The sequence below is a fragment of the Cherax quadricarinatus genome, chromosome 3 (assembly GCF_038502225.1).
Source record: "Cherax quadricarinatus isolate ZL_2023a chromosome 3, ASM3850222v1, whole genome shotgun sequence".
In the NCBI taxonomy this organism is placed as follows: Eukaryota; Metazoa; Arthropoda; class Malacostraca; order Decapoda; family Parastacidae; genus Cherax; species Cherax quadricarinatus.
The window spans coordinates 45,539,489-45,563,711 of record NC_091294.1 but is presented as its reverse complement, the minus strand read 5'-3'; the positions used below and the strand labels follow the sequence as shown (position 1 = coordinate 45,563,711).

The 24,223-nt window shown below is 42.3% G+C and overlaps 1 pseudogene; it reads right to left on the bottom strand.

Moving 5' to 3' along the window:
- Window positions 1-1,168: 1,168 nt before the first annotated feature.
- The window catches only part of LOC128706337 (uncharacterized), a 75,101-nt pseudogene continuing 52,046 nt past the window's right edge, over window positions 1,169-24,223 (bottom strand).

Here is a 24,223-nt window from a genome sequence, read left to right as displayed (position 1 = left end):
GGTTAGTGTGACTTTGTAAATGGTCCAAGTCGGACCGAAACGTCGTCGTAAGCTTCTCTCTTTTATGTGCAGGTTATTTGTGTATCGTTCCAGCCACGGTATTGTGCCTTTTTTTGTTATTTACGCCATAATCTGTAATAATTTAGAGTTAAGAATTAATCTAAGTCTGCCCGAAATGCCTAGCCATGCTAGGTGTCATAGTGGCCCCCTCTATAATTAGTATTTTATAACATGTAAACCACACAATATCCAAAATCTGTAAACCCTGCATTGTAATCTTTATAGAGAATAAACTTGATTGATTGATGGGCAGAATGACAGAGGTGAAGCAGCTGGGGTAGATGAGCTTAAGACAGAAATGTTAAAAGCAGGTGGGGATAATTTTGGAGTGGTTGTCACATTTGTTCACTACATATGCATGAAAAGGGGAAGTGCTTTTATGATTTAACGTGCTGCTGGAGTGTAAGCAGGGTAACATTTATTAAAGAATTTAAGGAAACTGGTTAGTCAGACTTGAATCCTGGAGTTGGGAAGTACAGTGCTTGCACTCTGAAGGAGGGGTAAGGATGTTGTGATTTGGGGGGTCATCTGAACTGTAATACAGTGTTATAGTAGAATTCAGTTTAGTAGGAAATGGCTGTAGGTACATTTTAAGCTACCATGATACCATGAAGCTATTTCCTTTAAATTTAGAATGCTTAATGCCTTCATATGTATAGTATTTCCCATCATTTTAAGATCATACCAGTGGAAAATTTCATAAGTAAAAATAGACACTTTAACTACCATTTTTATATGTGCAATGCGCTCAACCACTAGAACCTATGTGCTGCGTTTGAATTTGGAAAAACAACAAAGGAAAACTACTCTTAATTGAACATGACCAAAATATGACAGTATCAATTCTATGGATTTATATTAAAAGATATGCCTAGGAGCAATGCTAGTGAGGAAGTTTGCATGGGTGCTTTGTAATTTTGTTACTGTAGCTGCTAATGCTACTGCTAGTGAGGGGCTCTTGATCCAAGGAATTGGACTTGTCCTTCCCCTTCCTCGGACTGCACGTGATTACCTCCCATTCTCCAGGTACTGTATAAATGACCACTATTTAATGCTTCCATCTAAATACAATGATGATGATACAGATGCTACTTCACTAGTGGCTGTGTAGAAGGTGGCTCAGTTGTTTTAAATGCCTAATTTTTTTTTTTTTCTTTTTTTTTTTTTTTTTTACAAATTGGGTTAACTTTTTTTTTATAATTTTTTTTGAAAACTGGTACCATAGTCAAAGGTATTTTTATAATGTTTTGAGTTTTTTTTTCATCAAATACAGTACAGTATATTGATAGTTTGATATCCATATCCCCCCTCCTTTTCCCTTCATTACAGTTAACCTAAAATATACTGTATGTATGTAACTGATACTGGGTTGGCATTTATAGATAAAAAAATGATGTAATAAAAAATTAATGCAGTTTTTGCCACAAAGGTCTGGTAATTTATCCAGTTATTCTATAATTTACCAATTTAGTAATAAAAATCTGAAGACATATTTGCAGACATTGATCATGCAATTGCTACTGGAATAAAGAAGACTGATGATACTCTCCGATCACCCATGGAATGACTGGTATATAACTTGACTCTCTCCCTGCTGATATAAATGCTCATCATGTCGAGTTTCCCGATACTGTGGCTGTGGAGAGAGAAAACAAAGAAATACGTTACCAAGGGCCTTAGAAAATAATTAAGTGATATAAATGAAACCAACAATTATATTGTATGCCTAAAGATTATGTCTACTACTGTACTTCTGTTTATTATTTTTGTAAGTAATGACAGTTTACAACCTTACCATACTTTGAAGAGTTGCAGAGGCGAAAGAAACCCAGCGATTGGCAGAACAAGAGGCTATGACAAACTAAGGAAGACTAGAATTTTTTTTTTTCAAAACAGATATAGAACAATGGAATGATTTAAACAAGGAGGTAATGCAGTCACCACTGAAACCTAAATTTTTCTTACCTACTCTTGTGTGTGTAATAGGTCGATCACTAGTGCACTCAGCTTACACACTGAGGTCCAGGGATTGATCCCCCAGTATGGGCGGAAAACATTAAGATGTGTTTTCATAAAACACCTGCTACCCATGTTCACCCATCAGTAAATTGGATACCTGGGTGTTAGTCGACTAGTGTGGGTCGCATCCTGGGACAAAACTGACCTAATTTGCCCGAAATGCTCAGCATAACAAGCGGCTTTCTATATAGTAGTACAGTATGTCAGTTATGGCCTGTATACCTTGTATATGTACTTGTAGAAATAAAGATATTATTATTGTTAGCCAGTTTAATCATATTAAGGTAATTTTTTGGTAGTCAAGCTCAAAATTTATAGTTGTGGTAAAAACAATTTATATTCTGCCAAGTTGCAAGTGCAAAGCTGGATTTAATATTGAAGATAATCTTGTAATACGAAATGACCCAAAGATTATTTCCTGTAAATATACAAGAAATAATTATAATTTTTGTAGTACATGTGAAAATTCTAGCTCACCAGTTTGCTTAGGATGAATATGGTGACACTAAACACTACCATCAGTGCTTTCTTGCTTCATCCAGGGTGTTTCGTGATTTTGGACATGGTGTGCTCTGATGATGCAAATTTCTGTGAGAGCTACTATATATATTGTACAAGTTACAAATCTATAATGCACATGCCTATTTCATTTAAGTGACAGAGAAAGCCAAATGAAAATTATGGTAGATATTATGCCAGGAGGAAGGGGCTAGTAACCCCTTCTGTATGCATTACTAAAGTTAAAAAGAGAAACTTGTTTTTCTTTTTGGGCCACCCTGCCTCCGTGGGACATGGCCGATTTGTTGAAAGAAGGTGACTATGTCCAGAAAATAATTAGCAAGGGATCCCAATTTTCATTCGACTTCCTCTTGTATATACTGTACAAGGAAATGTACATGAACTAGAACATTCTTTCCTAACAGGCTTATTTTTAAAATGGAGTTTGGTACCGTATTTTTATTTTGAAATTTGAAAACAATTCTAAGTTAAAAGCTAGAAATTTAATTTAACATTGCAAGGTTGATTTTCAGCAACAATATTTCTACTGGGTTCTCATTATGATTTTTATTTTACATATTATTATTATAATGAGTGGTTTTCAGACCACAAGCTTGGAAGTGGCCATGGATTATGGACAAAATTTGCAAAAAATGTATAAGAAAAGTCTGGGCCTCTTTCAAGGAAGGTGCCTAATGCTGATGAGGGGCTCTTGATCTAAAGAACTGAGCTGCCCTACCCTTCCTTTGATCAAGCCTGATTATCCCTTTTTTCCAGCTCTATATGATGCTTATTAGTTTAGCAATTTTCAAATAGGAGAAGACACACCCAGAGACTTTCATACCATGTATAGTGATGCTGTAGCTTGCACATTGCTGTATATACAACAAATCATAGGTCTGGTTGAGACACGAGTTTAATTCAAGATATGTACAATGAAATTCAATTTTAACAATTAAGTACAGTGGACCCCCGGTATTCGATGGCATCGGTATTCGATAAATCCGGTATTCGATACATTATATCGCAAAAAATTTTCCTCGGTATTCGATTGAAAACCCGGTATTCGATATGATTCGTACGAGACGTGTCCACGTGTGGCCTGAACTGCCCCTTGTGTGCCAGTGTTTACAAGCCAGCCAGTGTGCGCGCATCTAAGGATACATTCGGTACATTCCATATTATCACTGTGTTTGGTGCTTGTTTCTGCAAAATAAGTCACCTTGGACCCCAAGAAAGCTTCTAGTGCCAACCCTTCAAGAAAAAAGTCACTAATAACTTATGAAATGAAGAAAGAGATAATTGCAAAGTACGAAAGTGGAGTGCGTGTGTCGGAGCTGGTTAGGTTGTATAATAAACCCCAATCAACCATCTCTACTATAGTGACCAGGAAAACGGCAATCAAGGAAGCTGTTCTTGCAAAAGGTGCAACTGTGATTACGAAACAGCTACCGCAAGTGTTAGAAAATGCTGAGAGATTGTTATTGGTGTGGATAAATGAAAAACAGATAGCAGGAGATAGCATCTCTCAAGCGATCATTTGTGAGAAGGCTAGGCAGTTGCATGACGACTTGGTAAAGAAATTGCCTGCAAATAGTGGTGATGTGAGTGAATTTAAGGCCAGCAAAGGTTGGTTTGAAAGATTTAAGAATCGTAGTGGCATACATAGTGTGATTAGGCATGGTGAGGCTGCCAGTTCGGACCAAAAAGCAGCTGAAAAATATGTGAAGGAATTCAAGGATTACATAGACAGTGAAGGACTGAAACCTGAATAAGTGTTTAATTGCGACAAAACAGGCCTGTTTTGGAAGAAAATGCCAAGCAGGACCTACATTACTCAGGAGGAAAAGGCACTCCCAGGACATAAGCCTATGAAAGACAGGCTTACTCTGTTTATGTGTGCCAATGCTAGTGGTGACTGCAAAGTGAAGCCTTTATTGGTGTATCACTCTGAAACTCCCAGAGTGTTCAGGAAAAACAATGTCCTCAAGGCTAATTTGTGTGCTGTGGAGGGCAAACAGTAAGGCATGGGTCACTAGGGACTTTTCTATGACTGGTTACACCATGTATTTGCCCCCACTGTGAAAAATTACCTAACTGAAAAGAAATTAGACCTTAAGTGCCTCCTGGTATTAGACAATGCCCCTGGTCATCCTACAGACTTGTCAGAGCAACTTTCTGGGGACATGAGCTTCATTAAGGTCAAGTTTTTGCCTCCTAATACCACTCCTCTCCTGCAGCCCATGGACCAGCAGGTCATTTCCAACTTCAAGAAACTGTACACAAAAGCTATGTTTCAAAAGTGCTTTATAGTGACCACAGAAACTCAACTGACTCTAAAAGAGTTTTGGAAGGATCACTTTAATATCCTCAACTGTATAAACCTGATAGGTAAGGCTTGGGAGGGAGTGACTAAGAGGACCTTGAACTCTGCTTGGAAAAAGCTGTGGCCAGAATGTGTAGACAAAAGGGATTTTGAAGGATTTGAGGCTAACCCTGAGAATCCTATGCCAGTTGAGGAATCCATTGTGGCATTGGGGAAGTCCTTGGGGTTGGAGGTTAGTGGGGAGGATGTGGAAGAGTTGGTGGAGGAGGACAGTGAAGAACTAACCACTTATGAGCTGATAGATCAACTTGAACAGCAAGAGGGCAGACCTGAGGAAACTGCTTCGGAGGAGGGGATAGAGAAATTGAAGAAGTTGCCTACTTCAAAGATTAAGGAAATGTGTGCAATGTGGCTTAAAGTGCAAACCTTTTTTGATGACAATCACCCTCACACAGCTATTGCAAGCCGTGCTGGTGACTATTACACTAACAATGCTGTGAAACACTTTAGGGATGTCATAAAGGAACGGGAGGTACAGGCCACTATGGACAGATATGTTGTGCGACAGAAGTCCAGTGACTCTGAAGCTGGTCCTAGTGGCATTAAAAGAAGGGAAGTAACCCCGGAAAAGGACTTGCTACCTCAAGTCCTAATGGAAGGGGATTCCCCTTCTAAACACTAACACCTCTCCCCTCCTCCCATCCCATCAATCATCACCAGATCTTCATTAAAGGTAAGTGTCAATTATTTTATTGTTATTATTCTATTGCATTAAACTTAATATTCCATGTAGTAAAAATTTTTTTTTTCATACTTTTGGGTGTCTTGCACGGATTGATTTGATTTCCATTATTTCTTATGAGGAAAATTGATTCGGTTTTCGATATTATCGGTATTCGATGAGCTCTCAGGAATGGATTAATATCGAATACCAGGGGTCCACTGTAATAATGTTATAATTTTAATTCCATGATTCAGCAGTTATTACAGTACTGGAATTTTTTTACAGTATTTATGCCTATGGGAATCTCTGTAATCTTCAACATAAATCTAATCACATACAGGAGTCTAATCCATACCTTGATGTAGATGGCATCAGTGAAGATAGGTTCTTCAGTCGACACTATTATAGTTGTGGAAAATTTGCGAGGCTGCATCCTTGGGACCCATACCAGTGTGCTCACATACCTGCAGGGGCACAAAACTTTGTAATACTGAATGAAATGTGTATGAGAATCTTCCAATAATTTATGATTAGACAAAGTTTCACTATTTCTTAGCCTTAAGGATGCTGGCACATTGTTATAGTGGGAGAAGTAATGTAATTTTTTTTTTTCAACACTATTGGCCGTCTCCCACTGAGGCAGGGTGACACAAAAAAGAAAAACACTTTCACCATCATTCACACATATATCACTGTTTTTGCAAAGATGCCCAGATATGCCAGTTCAGATGTCACTCCAAATAGCAAATATCTCAAACCCCTCCTTTAATGTGTGGGCATTGTACTTCCCACCTCCAGGACTCAAGTCTGGCTAACCACTTTCCATGAATCCCTTCACAAAATATTACCCTGCTCACACTCCAACAGCTTGTCAAGTCTCAAAAACTAATGGTCTCCATTTACTCCTATTATACTTACATATGCCTGCTGTATGTCCAAGCTCTTTGCACACAAAAACCTCTTTTACCCTCCTCCCTCCATCCTTTTCTAGATGACCCCTACACATTATCTGGTACTGTCCTTTCTAGAGAGGTTTCTTCATGCCAGTGAAAGGATTTTGAGCTAACCTTCCCTTTCTTGGATCATATGAGTACCCCCCATTTCTCAAGCACTGTACGAATATATGGGTTCAGTGCTTAGTTGTGATTATAATAATAATAATAATGTATGAACATTATATGTTTAGCACTTAACCATTATTATCTAGCACTATACAGTATGATTACAGTATTTTGGTTTAGCACTACTGTATGGTGAATGTGGTAAAAATCATTGCTAACCTTAGCGAGCACTTAATACAAATGTCCCTAACACTCTCCTTACCTACCACTTCACAGGTAGTGCCCTGACAGTGGTGAAGGACTTGATTCACTGAATTGGACCCCCTTGTAGAAAGGTACTTTGGCAAGGTGCAAGGGCTCTTGAGCGGAGAAATTAAAACACTTGTTGCCATCCTTGAATCAACTCTTAAATAATCCCCACCCTCCCTATCCCTCTCCATCTGGTTTCCTTATAGAGAACATTTCCTTCCCCACCCCCAGTAGAATTCAGCTCCTGGGCAGAGAGAAAATGGATCATTATCAGTCTTAGTCCAACATGGACTTTAGTTCTGTGCTGTCATGAAATGGAAATTGGATTATCTGGGCATATGTGGGGTAGCCCTCCAGTAACTCCAGAGGCTAATCCCACATGTCCTTGGCTGACAGATGTATTACTGGAGACTGCCTTCAAGTCTTGGAGTAGATATTAAAAGTGTGCAGCTGGCATTGTCATTCTCACACTGCTATTATTGGATGAACCTAATGTAGCCAATTTCAGAGGTGCCATCTGGTATGCTGGGTAGGGTAGTACATAGATGTTTCCAGGAAGCATCAATACTGCCTGCCACACAAAGGAGGATTGTGGTTCAGGATGGGTATGTGATTTCCTTTTATTTCTCCTTGGATCTGTCCCTCTTCCCAAACTTTTATTCACAAAAAAAAAAAAAAAGAAAACTAACAATTTTCATTCTTTTCAGTCTCTTGAACCCATGATAACTGTAGCACTTTCCAGACCCTGGCAAATGTACAGTCCTTCATAGGAACCCTGCATTACTTTTGGGCAGCACCTCATTGCCTGACCCCTGTACTGGCCTTTTTTCTGACCCTTTTGATACCACTGACTTTCACTATTTTAACCAAGAACTCTACTTTTTCCATGATGCAGTATAAATTTTCAGATCATTCACACAACACAGAACAGATTAGCAAGCAGAAATTGTCTAAAAGACCTCAATGCATCCTAGAAAATACTGATCCACTACCTAATGTATCTTCTCACATCCCAAGAAACATCACCTGGAAACCTCTTTCCTTACAAGACAATTATTTTCCCCTCTAGCAAACATGTCAGTCAAAATGGATCTTCCCATGCCCTCAAGAGAGAGAGATGCATATTGCTGTGAGAGGGTCTCCCTGTAACTCACTGGAATTGTAGTCTTTTTTTTTTTTTCCACTCCCCTCCCTTGCCAGAACTCTGCACATCTAAATTCAGTGATGCCCTAACATGTTCACCCCACTCAAAATCTGTACTGAAAGTCTCACCATTAACAGAGTCACCCTTTCAATTTTTAATGAAAACTAATGTACTGTATCAGCTATGACTATTTATGCACCCACCCTAAAAAAGATAAAATATTTTATTTCTTTGCTAAGGTTACGATGTGTAATTATAATTTTTATTTGTTAAGTACAAAGAAAGCCACTATCATGCCAGGGCATTTTGGGCAAACTAATCCTAGCACATAAAACTACTTAAGTCTAGACAAGATAAGAATGGTTAACTTTTTCATAAATCTTTATTTTATCTTAATATTAATGCAAGGTAGTCAGGGTCGAGGTTTATAAGAATACGTAATAATCTTGAAGTTGCACATAATAAAAACAATATTACAATGGTTCAAACAGTAATATTTTATGGATTGGCAGATGTTTTAATAGACTAGAGGGCATATAATATAATATTTGGGAAAGTTGCCTGCCCATAATGCTCTGCATACAAGGGGCTTTGGCATGTTGCACTTTAATAACTGTATTCCTTTGTACTTCTCTGTATCATGTTCAAATTAATAAATAAATAAACAAATAAACTGTTTAGAAGTTGTTTTGGTTAGTATTGAGAGATGAGATGATTTTTAAGCATAGCCCTAAATTTGTATATATTCAGGGGATTCTTAACCAGTTCAGGAAGTGAATTCCAGATCTTTGGGCCCTTTATGTGCACTACATTTTTGCATAGCATGAGACTGACATGAGGGATGTCAAAGAGTGCCTTGTGCCTTGTATTGTGACTGATTTCTGTTGTAGCTGCTATCAAGGAGAAGTTTAAGTGGAGGGTTTATATTGGAGTTTAATGGTCTGTATAAATAGTAGGCACAATAATATGAGTATGTCTTGTACATTTAGAAGGTTCAGGCTTTTGAAAAGTGGTGGGGTGTGCTGTCTGGCACCAGAGTTGGTAATCATCTGCACAGCAGCTTTTTGTTGGGTTATTAAAGATTTAAGGTGGTTAGCTGTGGTTGATCCCCAGGTACAAATATTATAGGAGAGATAGGGATAAATTAAAGAGTGGTACGTATAGGGTAAGGAGTGTCGTTTGATTTGGAAATTTTCTTGGATATATGCTGGATGTGGGAATGAAATTTAAGATAACAGTCAAGGTGAATACCTTGAAAATTAACCTCAGTGTGTCTTGTAATGGGGGAACCATGTATCGATATATGTATTAAGTTGGATATTTAAGGGTCTGTTTCCAAACAGCATGAAATATGTTTTGTCTATGTTTAGAATGAGTTTGTTGGTCATCATCCAAGTACAGTACATGTATATATTTTTAGCAGCTCACACACACCTACCTTTGTGCACCCTCCCTACCAAGTGTTGTATGATCAATATGGATTTAGTACTTGATTTGATGATAATGAATTAAGGCAGTTCTTTTCCTTAGATCAAACCTGATTACCTCCCATTTTCCAGACACTGTATAGCCTCTACTTCTATAGTTTTAGCTCTTCCTCAAAGCTTTCATGTTTACCATTTTCCCTTGAAATTAATGATTATACTGTATAATTATTCCTAGCATTCGATATATCAAACCTGTTATTTCCAGTCTTGATAGGCAGGGCCTGAGAGTGGAGAGGTGACTTCCGTCGTAGTGTTGAGAGGTGAGAACCCGTAGAAGTGACCAATTCGAGAGACGTTGCTCCTCCAGGTTTGCTGGGAGATTTGCTTCTCGCTCTGCCCTGGGAACAGTCTGAAACATATTATGCATATTTTTATACTTAATACTTTTGTGTGACTACCAGAAACAGTACTTGAAAACAAAATGTACAATATGCAGATGTGTGATAATTATGTATACATGTACGTATATATAGTACATCTCTCAGTAATGACTGTGGGACATGCAGTGTTGTATGATCCTTGTAGGTTTAGCACTTCTTTTTTATTACAATAATAATAATAATGAAACAAAGGCAAGTAGTAATGCAAAAAATCTAACATATTAGGTCAAAGCTGCTACTATATGCAGTGGTGGTGTGGTGCCCACACCTTAAAAAAAACCATGGATATGTTTTTAATGGCCCATAGATGATAGAAAAGCTTCAAAATTGGTACTAGAGTTTAAAAATATGAGTTATTTATAATGAGAGATTGGAACTGTTAAAAGATTCCCATATAGGCTGACAGAAGGAAGAGAGGAGACATGATAATCACATACAAGGTCATCAAATGACTGTTTTCCCCTGTAGCACTGCAAGAGAGATGAGAAAACAGTTGCAAACTGAGAAAAAAGTGGGACCGAACAAATATTAGATTTTCTTCACAGTGGTAGATTAATGACAAACTGCAAGAGGAAATTAAAAAAAAAAAAATTACAAATTGTTGTTGATGGAGACCGCAAACAAAAATCTGCTCCTGTAGCTTCAAGTAGATAATTAAAGACAGGTAATTCCAGTCAAAAGCATGTAACATGTTACAGTGGTGGGCAGGAGCATGTAACATGTTGCAGTGGTGAGCAGGAGCATGTAACATGTTGCAGTGGTGAGGAGGAGCATGTAACATGTTACAGTGGTGGGCAGGAGCATGTAACATGTTACAGTGGTGGGCAGGAGCATGTAACATGTTACAGTGGTGGGCAGGAGCATGTAACATGTTACAGTGGTGGGCAGGAGCATGTAACATGTTACAGTGGTGGGCAGGAGCATGTAACATGTCACAGTGGTGTGCAGGAGCATGTAACATGTCACAGTGGTGGGCAGGAGCATGTAACATGTTGCAGAGGTGGGCAGGAGCATGTAACATGTTACAGTGGTGATCAGGAGCATGTAACATGTTACAGTGGTGATCAGGAGCATGTAACATGTTGCAGTGGTGGGCAAGAGCATGTAACATGTTACAGTGGTGGGCAGGAGCATGTAACATGTTATAGTGGTGGGCAGGAGCATGTAACATGTTACAGTGGTGGGCAAGGGCATGTAACATGTTACAGTTGTGGGCAAGAGCATGTAACATGTTACAGTGGTGGGCAGGAGCATGTAACACGTTACAGTGGTGGGCAGGAGCATGTAACACGCTACAGTGGTGGGCAGGAGCATATAACACGTTACAGTGGTGGGCAGAAGCATGTAACATGTTACAGTGGTGGGCAGGAGCATGTAACATGTTACAGTGGTGGGCAGGAGCATGTAACATGTTACAGTGGTGGGCAGGAGCATGTAACATGTTACAGTGGTGGGCAGGAGCATGTAACATGTTACAGTGGTGGGCAGGAGCATGTAACATGTTACAGTGGTGGGCAGGAGCATGTAACATGTTACAGTGGTGGGCAGGAGCATGTAACACGTTACAGAAGGGGCAGAAGCATGTAACACGTTACAGTGGTGGGCAGGAGCATGTAACACGTTACAGTGGTGGGCAGGAGCATGTAACACGTTACAGTGGTGGGCAGGAGCATGTAACGTTACAGTGGTGGGCAGGAGCATGTAACACGTTACAGTGGTGGGCAGGAGCATGTAACACGTTACAGTAGTGGGCAGGAGTATGTAACATGTTACAGTAGTGGGCAGGAGCATGTAACATGTTACAGTGGTGGGCACGAGCATGTAACACGTTACAGTAGTGGGCAGGAGCATGTAACACGTTACAGTGGTGGGCAGGAGCATGTAACATGTTACAGTGGTGGGCAGGAGCATGTTACAGTGGTGGGCAGGAGCATGTAACACGTTACAGAAGGGGCAGAAGCATGTAACACGTTACAGTGGTGGGCAGGAGCATGTAACACGTTACAGTGGTGGGCAGGAACATGTAACACGTTACAGTGGTGGGCAGGAGCATGTAACACGTTACAGTGGTGGGCAGGAGCATGTAACACGTTACAGTGGTGGGCAGGAGCATGTAACACGTTACAGTGGTGGGCAGGAGCATGTAACACGTTACAGTGGTGGGCAGGATCATGTAACATGTTACAGTGGTGGGCAGGAGCATGTAACACGTTACAGTGGTGAGCAGGAGCATGTAACATGTTGCAGTGGTGGCAAGAGCATGTAACATATTACAGTGGTGAGCAGGAGCATGTAACATGTTGCAGTGGTGGGCAAGAGCATGAAACATGTTACAGTGGTGGGCAGGAGCATGTAACACGTTACAATGGTGGGCAGGAGCATGTAACACGTTACAGTGGTGGGCAGGAGCATGTAACACATTACAGAGGTGGGCAGAAGCATGTAACACGTTACAGTAGTGGGCAGGAGCATGTAACACGTTACAGTGGTGGGCAGGAGCATGTCACACGTTACAGTGGTGGGCAGGAGCATGTAACACGTTACAGTGGTGGGCAGGAGCATGTAACACGTTACAGTGGTGGGCAGGAGCATGTAACACGTTACAGTGGTGGGCAGGAGCATGTAACACGTTACAGTGGTGGGCAGGAGCATGTCACACGTTACAGTGGTGGGCAGGAGCATGTAACACGTTAGTGGTGGGCAGGAGCATGTCACACGTTACAGTGGTGGGCAGGAGCATGTCACACGTTACAGTTGTGGGCAGGAGCATGTCACACGTTACAGTGGTGGGCAGGAGCATGTCACACGTTACAGTTGTGGGCAAGAGCATGTAACACGTTAGTGGTGGGCAGGAGCATGTCACACGTTACAGTGGTGGGCAGGAGCACATGCAAGTGGCTGTGCACATTATTATTATCGTGCAGGTTTGCATATTAATTTGAAACAAAAATCATTAAGTTTTTTCGCGTCACTCCATAGTTTCATTAAGTTTATTCAGGCACAGGTACACAAATACAATTACACAATTTACCAAACAGAGCAGCTTATGTGTAGATTAAATAGGATAACCCAAAAAGTCAGACAAATTGACTTAATTCCGCTGGAGTTCTTATTTCCATTCTACAGATTTTATTCAGATTAATCCCTGGGAAGGTTAATAACCCAGGACAGTACAAGAAAGTCAAGCAGTGTGGCTTATTTCCATCGAGGTCCATTTTAAGGCCTCTGATGCGAGTCATAGGTCTATCAACCCAAAGGTACAGTATCTTTACTGCTAGGGAACATAGGTAAGGACTTGCTCATGCGTCAAGCCTCGTATGGGATTCGGTTCTCTTGGCTTCTCCGTTGGAAGTTATTTAAACTAGCCACTGCGCTAAGTTTATTTAGGCACAGTTACACATAAGTACTATTACCATAGTGTCAATTACCTACGATAACCCCCCCCCCCCCAAAAAAAAAAAAAAAAAAAAAATCGAAGTGACTTGTTTCTTTTGGGGACCTTAGGGACCTTATACTGTGTCTCAGTAACTTATGCAAATGAAGTGGAATAGACAATCACTTCCGTCGAAATAAGTAAAGGACCCCAATGGAAATAAGTCACTCTGACTTTTTTTTGGGTTATCCTAGGTTCTCTACACATATGCTGCTATGTATGATAATTCTATGTAACTGTATTTGTGTATACCTGAATAAACTTACATACTAATCAGCTGGGCACGGCGGGGAGGCTGGGCACGGAGGGGAGGCTAGGCACGGCTGGACACATACGTTAAGTCCCTGGGATGCGGGACTGGTACTATAACTTCTCTGAGTGTGGGCCGTCCAGACCCCATGTATAGCCAGCACGCACTTAATCTTTCACACTTTCACATACACATACTTTCTCTCTCCCTCTCTTACACACACACACACACACACACACATTTAATCCTGCCAAATGCAAAGTCATGAAGATAGGGGAAGGGCACAGAAGACCACAGACAGAGTATAGGCTAGGTGGCCAAAGACTGCAAACCTCACTCAAGGAGAAAGATCTTGGGGTGAGTATAACACCGAGCATGTCTCCGGAAGCACACATCAATCAGATAACTGCTGCAGCATATGGGCGCCTGGCAAACCTGAGAACAGCATTCCGATACCTTAGTAAGGAATCATTCAAGACACTGTACACCGTGTATGTCAGGCCCATACTGGAGTATGCAGCACCTGTTTGGAACCCGCACTTGATAAAGCACGTCAAGAAACTAGAGAAAGTACAAAGGTTTGCGACAAGGTTAGTTCCAGAGCTAAGGGGAATGTCCTGTGAAGAAAAATTAAGGGAAATCGGCCTGACGACACTGGAGGACAGGAGGGTCAGGGGAGACATGATAACGACATATAAAATACTGCGTGGAATAGACAAGGTGGACAAAGACAGGATGTTCCAGGGAGGGGACACAGAAACAAGAGGCCACAATTGGAAGTTGAACACACAAATGAGTCAGAGAGATAGTAGGAAGTATTTCTTCAGTCATAGAGTTGTAAGGCAGTGGAATAGCCTAGAAAATGACGTAGTGGAGGCAGGAACCATACACAGTTTTAAGACGAGGTTTGATAAAGCTCATGGAGCGGGGAGAGAGAGGGCCTAGTAGCAACCGGTGAAGAGGCGGGGCCAGGAGCTAGGACTCGACCCCTGCAACCACAAATAGGTGAGTACACACACACACACACACACACACAGGCGGGGCCAGGAGCTGTGAATCGACCCCTGCAACCACAAATAGGTGAGTACACACACACGAGTTGAATGGGAAAAGCCAGACTATGCAAATGACTACCTCACTGGCAACTGCCCGAACACACTGTTCCTAGCTCCGACTAACCCATACGAAGTCTACCTTATTATCAACGCACTGAAAAACAAGGCAGGAGATTTAAATACCTTACCACCCTTTATATACAAAAAAAGCGTCACAAGTACTATCACCAATCATTGCAACACTCTTTAACAAATCCATTGAATCCTCCACCTTCCCTACAGTTCTCAAAATAGCAAGGGTCACCCCGATCCACATTATTATTATTATAATCAAGGGGGAAGCGCTAAACCCGTAGGATTATACAGCGCCCAGGGGGGGATGTGGAAGGCATTCAGGCTTAATTCGGGGAACTGGAGCACAGATTCAATTCCCTAAATCAAGAGCCCCTCACCCCGATCCACAAAGGAGGAGACCAAACAGAGTTGAATAACTATAGGCCAATATCCAATTTACACCCTCTCTCAAAAATCTTCGAAAAATTAATTCATAAACGAATCTACTCCTACCTCATCTCCCCCCCTCAAGGAAGGTTCCTTGATGTTGGTGAGGGGCTCTTGATTTAGGAAATTGGATCTGTGCTCCAGTTCCCCGAATTAAGCCTGAATGCCTTCCACGCCCCCCCCCCTTCCCCAGGCGCTGTATAATCCTCCGGGTTTAGCGCTTCCCCTTGATTAAAATAATAATAATAATAATAATAATAATAATAATACCTCATCTCCCATAACATTCTCAACCCCTGCCAATTTGGATTCAGGCCTAATAAAAATACTAATGATGCTATTATACACATGCTAGAACATATATACACTGCAATAGAGAAAAAAGAAGTCCCACTTGGGATCTTCATTGACTTACGTAAAGCTTTTGATACAGTTGACCATGACTTGCTCCACGTAAAACTGTCACACTATGGTATTAGAGGGCACTCCCTCAACTACCTCAAGTCTTACCTCAGCAACAGAAGCCAATATGTGTACGCAAATGGGGCAAGCTCTTCCGCACAACCAATTACAGTTGGTGTCCCACAGGGAAGTGCCCTTGGCCCTCTTCTCTTTCTCCTATACATAAATGACCTACCAAATGCTTCGCAATTACTCAAACCCACACTTTTTGCAGATGACACTACATACGTCTTCTCTCACCCGAGCCCAGTCACGCTAGCCAATACTGTAAACACCGAATTACAGAAAATATCTACCTGGATGAGGACTAACAAACTTACACTAAACATTGACAAAACCTACTTCATTCAGTTTGGTAGCAGAGCTACAGATGTACCTCTTAACATAACAATAAACGGATCACCTATCACAAAACTAACAGAGGGAAAATTCCTAGGAATCCACCTCGATAATAGACTCAAATTTCATACACATATACAACAAATTTCTAAGAAAATTTCCAAGACTGTAGGCATACTATCGAAGATACGGTACTATGTTCCACAGTCAGCCCTCCTGGCCCTTTATCACTCTCTTATTTACCCCTATCTCACCTATGGAATTTGTGCATGGGGCTCAACAACAATTAACCATCTCAGACCACTAATTACCCAACAAAAGGCTGCAGTTAGAATGATAACAAATTCTCACTACAGGCAGCACACTCCACCAATATTCAAAACACTCAACCTACTCACCATACAAAACATCCATACTTATTATTGCACCTATTACATACATAGAACACTTAACTCTGATATTAACCCTCCCCTCAAACATCTCCTTGCCAACCTCAACAGAACACATGACCATAACACAAGGCACAGATCACTCTTTGATGTTCCTCGTGTCCATCTCACGCTATGCAAAAACTCAATGCACATAAAAGGCCCTAAAATCTGGAATTCATTACCTGTAAATATAAAAGAAACACTACCTGTTTATAAATTCAAGTCTCTTCTCAAAGATCACTTACTCACTCAAAACCAAATAAATACTGAATAACTGAACCTTATAAATTGTATATCCTATATGTTACTCACAATTATATCACACAAATGTTAAACCTAGGACCCAATCTAACTTTATTATTTTTTTAAATACACTACCTAACAGAATACTCCATTCGACTGAATGTACAGCAATGCAAGCAACCATATGACCTGTCTTTGTAATACTCATTTGTGCTTTATAGTTATCTGTTACAATAATGTTTTATCACTGATTTCATCATTGCTTAGTTAATCTTAAGTTAATTTTAAGCCAGCCCGTAATGCTATGCATATAAGTGGCTTTGGCATGCTGCTCTTAGCTGTATTTTTTGTACCTCTGTTTGTATGCTTAAATTACTAAATAAATAAAAAAATAAATAAATAAATAAAAGAGGGGACTACATAGGGTTGAGGAACTTCCTGCAGGAGGTCCAGTGGGACAGAGAACTGGCAGGAAAGCCAGTAAATGAAATGATGGAATATGTAACAAAATGCAAGGAGGCAGTGGAAAGGTTTATTCCCAAGGGCAACAGAAACAATGGGAAGACCAGAACGAGCCCCTGGTTTACCCGACGGTGTAAGGAGGAAAAAACAAAGTGCAATAGAGAATGGAAAAAGTACAGAAGGCAGAGAAAACGTGAAAATAGGGAGATTAGTCGCAGAGCCAGGAACGAGTATGCACAGGTAAGGAGGGAGGCCCAGCGACAGTATGAAAATAACATAGCATCGAAAATCAAGACTGACCCGAAACTGTTGTATAGCTACATCAGGAGGAAGACAACAGTCAAAGACCAGGTGATCAGACTGAGGACAGAAGGTGGAGAACTCACAAGAAATGATCAGGAGGTATGTGAGGAGCTAAACAGGAGATTTAAGGAAGTTTTTACAGTAGAGACCGGAAGGGCTCTGGGAAGACAGCACAGAAGGGAACATCAAGAGGGAATATACCAACAAGTGTTGGATGACATACGAACAACCGAGGAGAAGGTGCAGAAGCTGCTAAGTGACCTTGATATCTCAAAGGCGATGGGACCGGACATCTCCCTGTGGGTCCTTGGAGAAGGAGCAGAGATGCTGTGCGTGCCCCTAACCACAATCCTCAACACATCCCTTGGAACTGGGCAACTACCTGAGAAATGGAAGACAGCAAATGTAGTCCCCATATTTAATAAAGGAAACAGAAATAAGGCACTAAACTACAGACCTGTGTCTGACATGTATTGTGTGCAAAGTCATGGAGAAGAGTATCAGGAGAAGAGTGGTGGAACACCTGGAATGGAACAAGATTATAAATGAAAACCAGCATGGGTTCATGGAAGGCAAATCCTGTGTCACAAACCTTCTGGAGTTTTAGAGTGGCCCGGTGGCCTGGTGGCTAAAGCTCCCGCTTCACACACGGAGGGCCCGGGTTCGATTCCCGGCGGGTGGAAACATTTCGACACGTTTCCTTACACCTGTTGTCCTGTTCACCTAGCAGCAAATAGGTACCTGGGTGTTAGTCGACTGGTGTGGGTCGCATCCTGGGGGACAAGATTAAGGACCCCAATGGAAATAAGTTAGACAGTCCTCGATGACGCACTGACTTTCTTGGGTTATCCTGGGTGGCTAACCCTCCGGGGTTAAAAATCCGAACGAAATCTTATCTTATCTTATCTTATCTTATGACAAGGTAACAGAAGTAAGACACGAGAGAGAGGGGTGGGTTGACTGCATTTTCCTAGACTGCAGGAAGGCCTTTTACACAGTTCCCCACAAGAGATTAGTGCAGAAGCTGGAGGATCAGGCGCATATAACAGGGAGGGCACCTGACAGGGAGGTAACAACGAGTCATGGTACGTAAAGAGGTATCACAGTGGGCGCCTGTGACGAGCGGGATCCCACAGGGGTCAGTTCTAGGACCAGTTGATGTGAAGCTGATGAGAAGAATTAAATTGGATGAGGATGAGGCAGGACTGCAAAGAGACCTGGACAGGCTGGACATGTGGTCCAGAAACTGGCTTCTCGAATTCAACCCTGCCAAATGCAAAGTCATGAAGATTGGGGAGGGGCAAAGAAGACCGCAGAGTATAGGCTAGGTGGACAAAGACTACAGACCTCACTCAGGGAGAAAGACCTTGGGGTGACCATAACACCGAGAACATCACCGAAGGCACACATCAACCAAATAACTGCTGCAGCATACGGGCGCCTGGCAAACCTGAGAATAGCGTTCCGATACCTTAATAAGGAATCGTTCAAGACACTGTACACTGTGTATGTTAGTCCCATACTGGAGTATGCAGCACCAGTCTGGAACCCACACCTGGTCAAGCACGTCAAGAAGTTAGAGAAAGTACAAAGGTTTGCAACAAGGCTAGTCCCAGAGCTCAGGGGAATGTCGTACGAGGAAAGGTCGAGGGAAATTGGACTGACGACACTGGAGGACAGAAGGGTCAGGAGAGACATGATAACGACATACTAGATACTGCGGGGAATAGACAAGGTGGACAGAGATAGGATGTTCCAGAGAGGGGACACAGAAACAAGGGGTCTCAACTGGAAGCTGAAGACTCAGACGAGTCACAGGGACGTTAGGAAGTATTTCTTCAGTCAGAGTCGTCAGGAAGTGGAATAGCCTAGCAAGTGAAGTAGTGGAGGCAGGAACCATACATAGTTTTAAGAAGAGGTATGACAAAGCTCAAGAAGCAGAAAGGGAGAGGACCTAGTAGCGATCAGTGAAGAGGCGGGGCCAGGAGCTGAGTATCGATCCCTGCAATCACAATTAGGTGAGTACAATTAGGTGAGTACGTACACACAGTCACAGTCACAGAGTTGTCAGAAGTGGAATAGTCTGGGAAGTGATGTAGTGGAGGCAGGATCCATACATAGCTTTAAGAAGAGGTATGATAAAGCTCATGGAGCAAGAAGAGTGACCTAGTAGCGGCCAGTGAAGAGGCGGGGCTAGGAGCTATGACTCGGCCCCTGCAACCACAACTAGGCGAGTACACACACACACACTCGTGGAGGAGTCACGCGGTTTGAGCTCGTGTTTTGGTGGTAATTTCTGACTGTGCCATAAGGAATAGAGTGTGGGATATAGGCGTGTGCACGCATAAGAGTGCGTATAATCACTTAAGCCCCGAAAAAAGGAAATATAAGGGATCACAGAAAAGAAAGCAAAGGAAATAGTGACTAAGTGTTTAGTGGGAGCCATTGGAAGGAAGATGAATGGTTGTGTCAGGCCTAAATAGTGTTGCCATAATAACGCAGTGGGGTATTTGAAGAATAAGTGCGACTCAAGACCAGGGAGATAAGAGATATGTATAGATGTGTCAGTAAATACAGTGAGTGAAAAAATTAGATGAGCTAGAGACTATAGAGCATACAGGATGTTAGTGGAAAAATTACCGAGAAGCGTCAAGCCTCTTCAACTTCTGGGACAGGATGGACCCTCAACGTTACTCCACTGCCAGCCACAAATAATATTCACCTAGTTTGAGTTGCATGGGGTCAATAGTACCTGTCTCTAGCTGGAATTGGGGGTCACTCTCCTCGAGCTATCAGAATTAGAATAAGCAGCATTTACTGGCATTTAATAGAATTTAGAGGTAGCGGCATACAGGCGAAGCCTAGTGTATTTATTTTTGAACGTAATTTTAAACGCATAAGACAGTACAGTGGGAACCAAGAGATCGGGTATATATGCAATACATATGTAGTACATATGTGGGAAATAAAGACTGTTTACATAAACATATGCACACACACTAGGTGAGAACAGGGTCTGCTGTTAGGCACTTGAATAGCTGTAGCACACACACACACACACACACACACACACACGCATATACAGGATTTTACACATTCCTGTGAAGTGACCCTCTAACCCTTCCTTTCCCCCCCCCCGTCTCTCTCCCTCTCCTCCTCTCTCTCTCTCTCTCTCTCTCTCTCTCTGGTGGCTAAAGCTCCCGCTTCACATACGCATATACATTCGACACGATTTCACAGCAGCAAATTCCTGTGAAGTGACTGGTGTGGGTCCATCTACAAGATTAAGGACCCTTAGGTTAGACCTTTTTCTTGGGTTATCCCCCCCCCGAACGTCTCTCTTATCTTATCTCTCTCTCTCTCTCTCTCTCTCTCTCTCTCTCTCTCTCTCCCTTTCTCTCTTCCTCTCTCTCTCCCTTTCTCTCTCTCTTCCTCTCTCTCTTCCTCTCTCTATTCCTCTCTCTATTCCTCTCTCTATTCCTCTCTCTATTCCTCTCTCTATTCCTCTCTCTATTCCTCTCTCTATTCCTCTCTCTATTCCTCTCTCTATTCCTCTCTCTATTCCTCTCTCTATTCCTCTCTCTATTCCTCTCTCTATTACTCTCTCTATTACTCTCTCTATTACTCTCTCTATTCCTCTCTCTTCTTCTTCTCTCTCTCTCTCTCTCTTCCCTTGTCACTCCCCCCCCTCTCTCTCTCTCTCTTACCTTTTCCCTCTCTCTCACTTTCTCCCCCCTTTTCCCTTCTTTTCCCCTCTCTCCTTCTACCCTCCCCTTCTCTCTTTCTCCCTCTCTCTCACTCTCTCCCCTTTTTCTTTTTCTCTTTCTCTTTCACTAAAAAAAAAAAATGGTTGGGACTCGCAGGAATCAGGGATCAGATGACAATGGTACTGGTAGGGAGGAATGGATGGAGGAGCAGTGGAAAAGGATAGAGCAAGAATGGGAGAGAAAATTAGGAGAGCTTTCAGAAAAAATGGAGAAAGAGCTCTCTGTGAAATGGGAAAAGAGGTTGGAGAAGGAGACGAAGAATTGGAAGGGACAAGTCGAAACTGCAGTAGCCATGGTAAAGGTCCTAGAATTTGAGGTAAACAGGCTGAAGCAAGTCTCAGGGGTAATGACCAGAGAAGACACCATACGAAACTGAGAGGCTGAACAGGAAGGAAAGAGATATGAATTATGCTAAGGTCATATCAGCCTGCAAAGAAGGGCCAGGGAGTGGAAGGGAAGAGCAGATGAGTGCAGATGGAGAGGGAGATAGGTCGAATGCTGAGGCACAACCATGCTACCAAGAGCCACTGGAAAAATCAAGGGAGAAAATGACCACATACAGACAGAAACCAGAGTCACAGAGGGAGAGGCAATGGGAGGAGGAAAGGGCAAAATCAGTGTTTATCCATGGGCTTCGGGAGAGAGAGGAAAGGACGCACACTGAAAGACGGCAGGAAGAAAGAAAGGAGATTGAGAAAATCATCACAGAAATAGGGGGAGAAGACATGGACGAGATTGTAAATTTTCAGAGAATAGGGGGGTACTTGAAGGGGAGAAACCGACCGATCAAGGTGATTCTCAGGACAGAAACAGTGTGGAACAGGATCCTCCAAGAGAAACCACAGTTGAAAAGCTCGGAAGAGTACAAGAAGGTGTTCCTAGACAGAGACAGAACACAAACAGAGAGACAGCAGCTGAGGGAGAGGACAAAAAAGCGAAAGGAGCTAGGAAAGGAGACAAGGATGGAACCAGCAGAGGTCAGTCAGAGCAGAACAGAGCAGCAAGGGCAAGCACACACACAACTATCCTCAGAACCCCACAACCTATCACACCATCCCAACACACAATACAATCCATACCCACAGCTTCCACCCAACCCCCAACCATAGAATCCCACAGTATGCTACCAGGTCTCCCTCCCCCACAGGCCCCCCAAACCACAGTGTTGGAAAGGAAACTGAAGGTATGGTACACAAACACTGATGGAATAACAAACATGTGGGAGGAGTGGCATGAAAGAGTCAAAGAGGCATCACCAGACATCATAGCGATCACAGAAACCAAGCTTACAGGTATGATAACAGATGCCATCTTTCCAACTGGATACCAGATCCTGAGGAAAGACAGAAGGAACAGGGGGGGTGGAGGAGTGGCATTGCTGATCAAACACCGATGGAATTTTGATGAGCTGGAGAGAGGAGACAGCGGAGAAGAAAGTGATTGCATAGCGGGAATGCTTCACTCTGGAGGTCCCAAGGTGATAATTGCAGTGATGTATAACCCACCACAGAACAGCAGGAGGCCAAGGCAAGAGTATGATGAGAGCAATAGAGCGATGGTTGACACACTGGCTGCAGTGGCCAGAAGAGCTCATGCATGCAGGGCAAAGCTCCTGATCATGGGCGACTTCAACCACAAGGAGATCGAATGGGAGAACTTGGAGCCACATGGGGGCCAAGATACATGGACGGCTAAGATGATGGAGGTGGTACTGGAAAACTTCATGTACCAACACGTAAGGGACACTACAAGAGAGAGAGGAGAGGATGAACCAGCAAGACTGGACTTAGTATTCACCTTGAGTAGTGCAGATATTGAGGACATCACATATGAAAGACCCCTTGGGGCCAGCGATCATGTGGTTTTGAGCTTCGAATACACAGAGCTACAAGTGGAGGGGGAAGCAGGAAGGCCAGAACAAATGAAACCAAGCTACAGGAAAGGGGACTACACAGGAATGAGGAACTTCCTGAATGAGGTTCAGTGGGACAGAGAACTGGCAGGGAAGCCAGTTAATGAGATGATGGAATATGTAGCAACAATGTGCAAGGAGGCTGAGGAGAGGTTTGTACCCAAGGGTAACAGGAATAATGAAAAAGCCAGGATGAGCCCATGGTTCACCCAAAGATGCAAGGAGGCAAAAACCAAGTGTGCTAGGGAATGGAAGAAATATAGAAGGCAAAGGACCCAGGAGAATAAGGAGAGCAGTCGTAGAGCCAGAAACAAATATGCACAGATTAGAAGGGAGGCCCAACGTCAATATGAAAACGACATAGCAGCAAAAGCTAAATCTGACCCGAAGCTGTTATACAGCCACATCAGGAAGAAAACAACTGTTAAGGACCAGGTAATCAGGCTAAGGAAGGAAGGAGGAGAGACAACAAGAAATGACAGTGAAGTATGTGAGGAACTCAACAAGAGATTCACTTATATATCCATACCTCACCTATGCTATTTGTGCTTGGGGATCAACTGCAGCAACACACCTAAAGCCAATAATAACCCAACAAAAAGCTGCAGTAAGAATAATCACTAAATCCCATCCCTGGCAACACACCCCCCCACTCTTCATAGATCTAAACTTACTCCCTGTTCAGTACATCCACACTTACTACTGTGCAATCTACATCTACAGGACCTTAAACTCCAATATCAACCTTGACCTAAAACGCTTTCTTGATAGTTGTGACAGAACCCACAGGCATAACACCAGACACAAACATCTCTACGACATTCCCCGTGTCCGACTAAACCTTTACAAAAAATTCAATGTATGTCAAAGGCCCTAAAAAAAATCCGAACGAAATCTTATCTTATCTTATCTTACGACATTCCCCGTGTCCGACTAAACCTTTACAAAAATTCAATGTATGTCAAAGGCCCTAAAATCTGGAACACCCTACCTGAGAACTCTAGAACTGCAGACACATTCATCACCTTCAAAACTGCCATTAGAAAACATCTTATCTCCCTGATACACCCCATCAACTACACGAATACCACCTGGTGGTTCACACTTACACTCACTC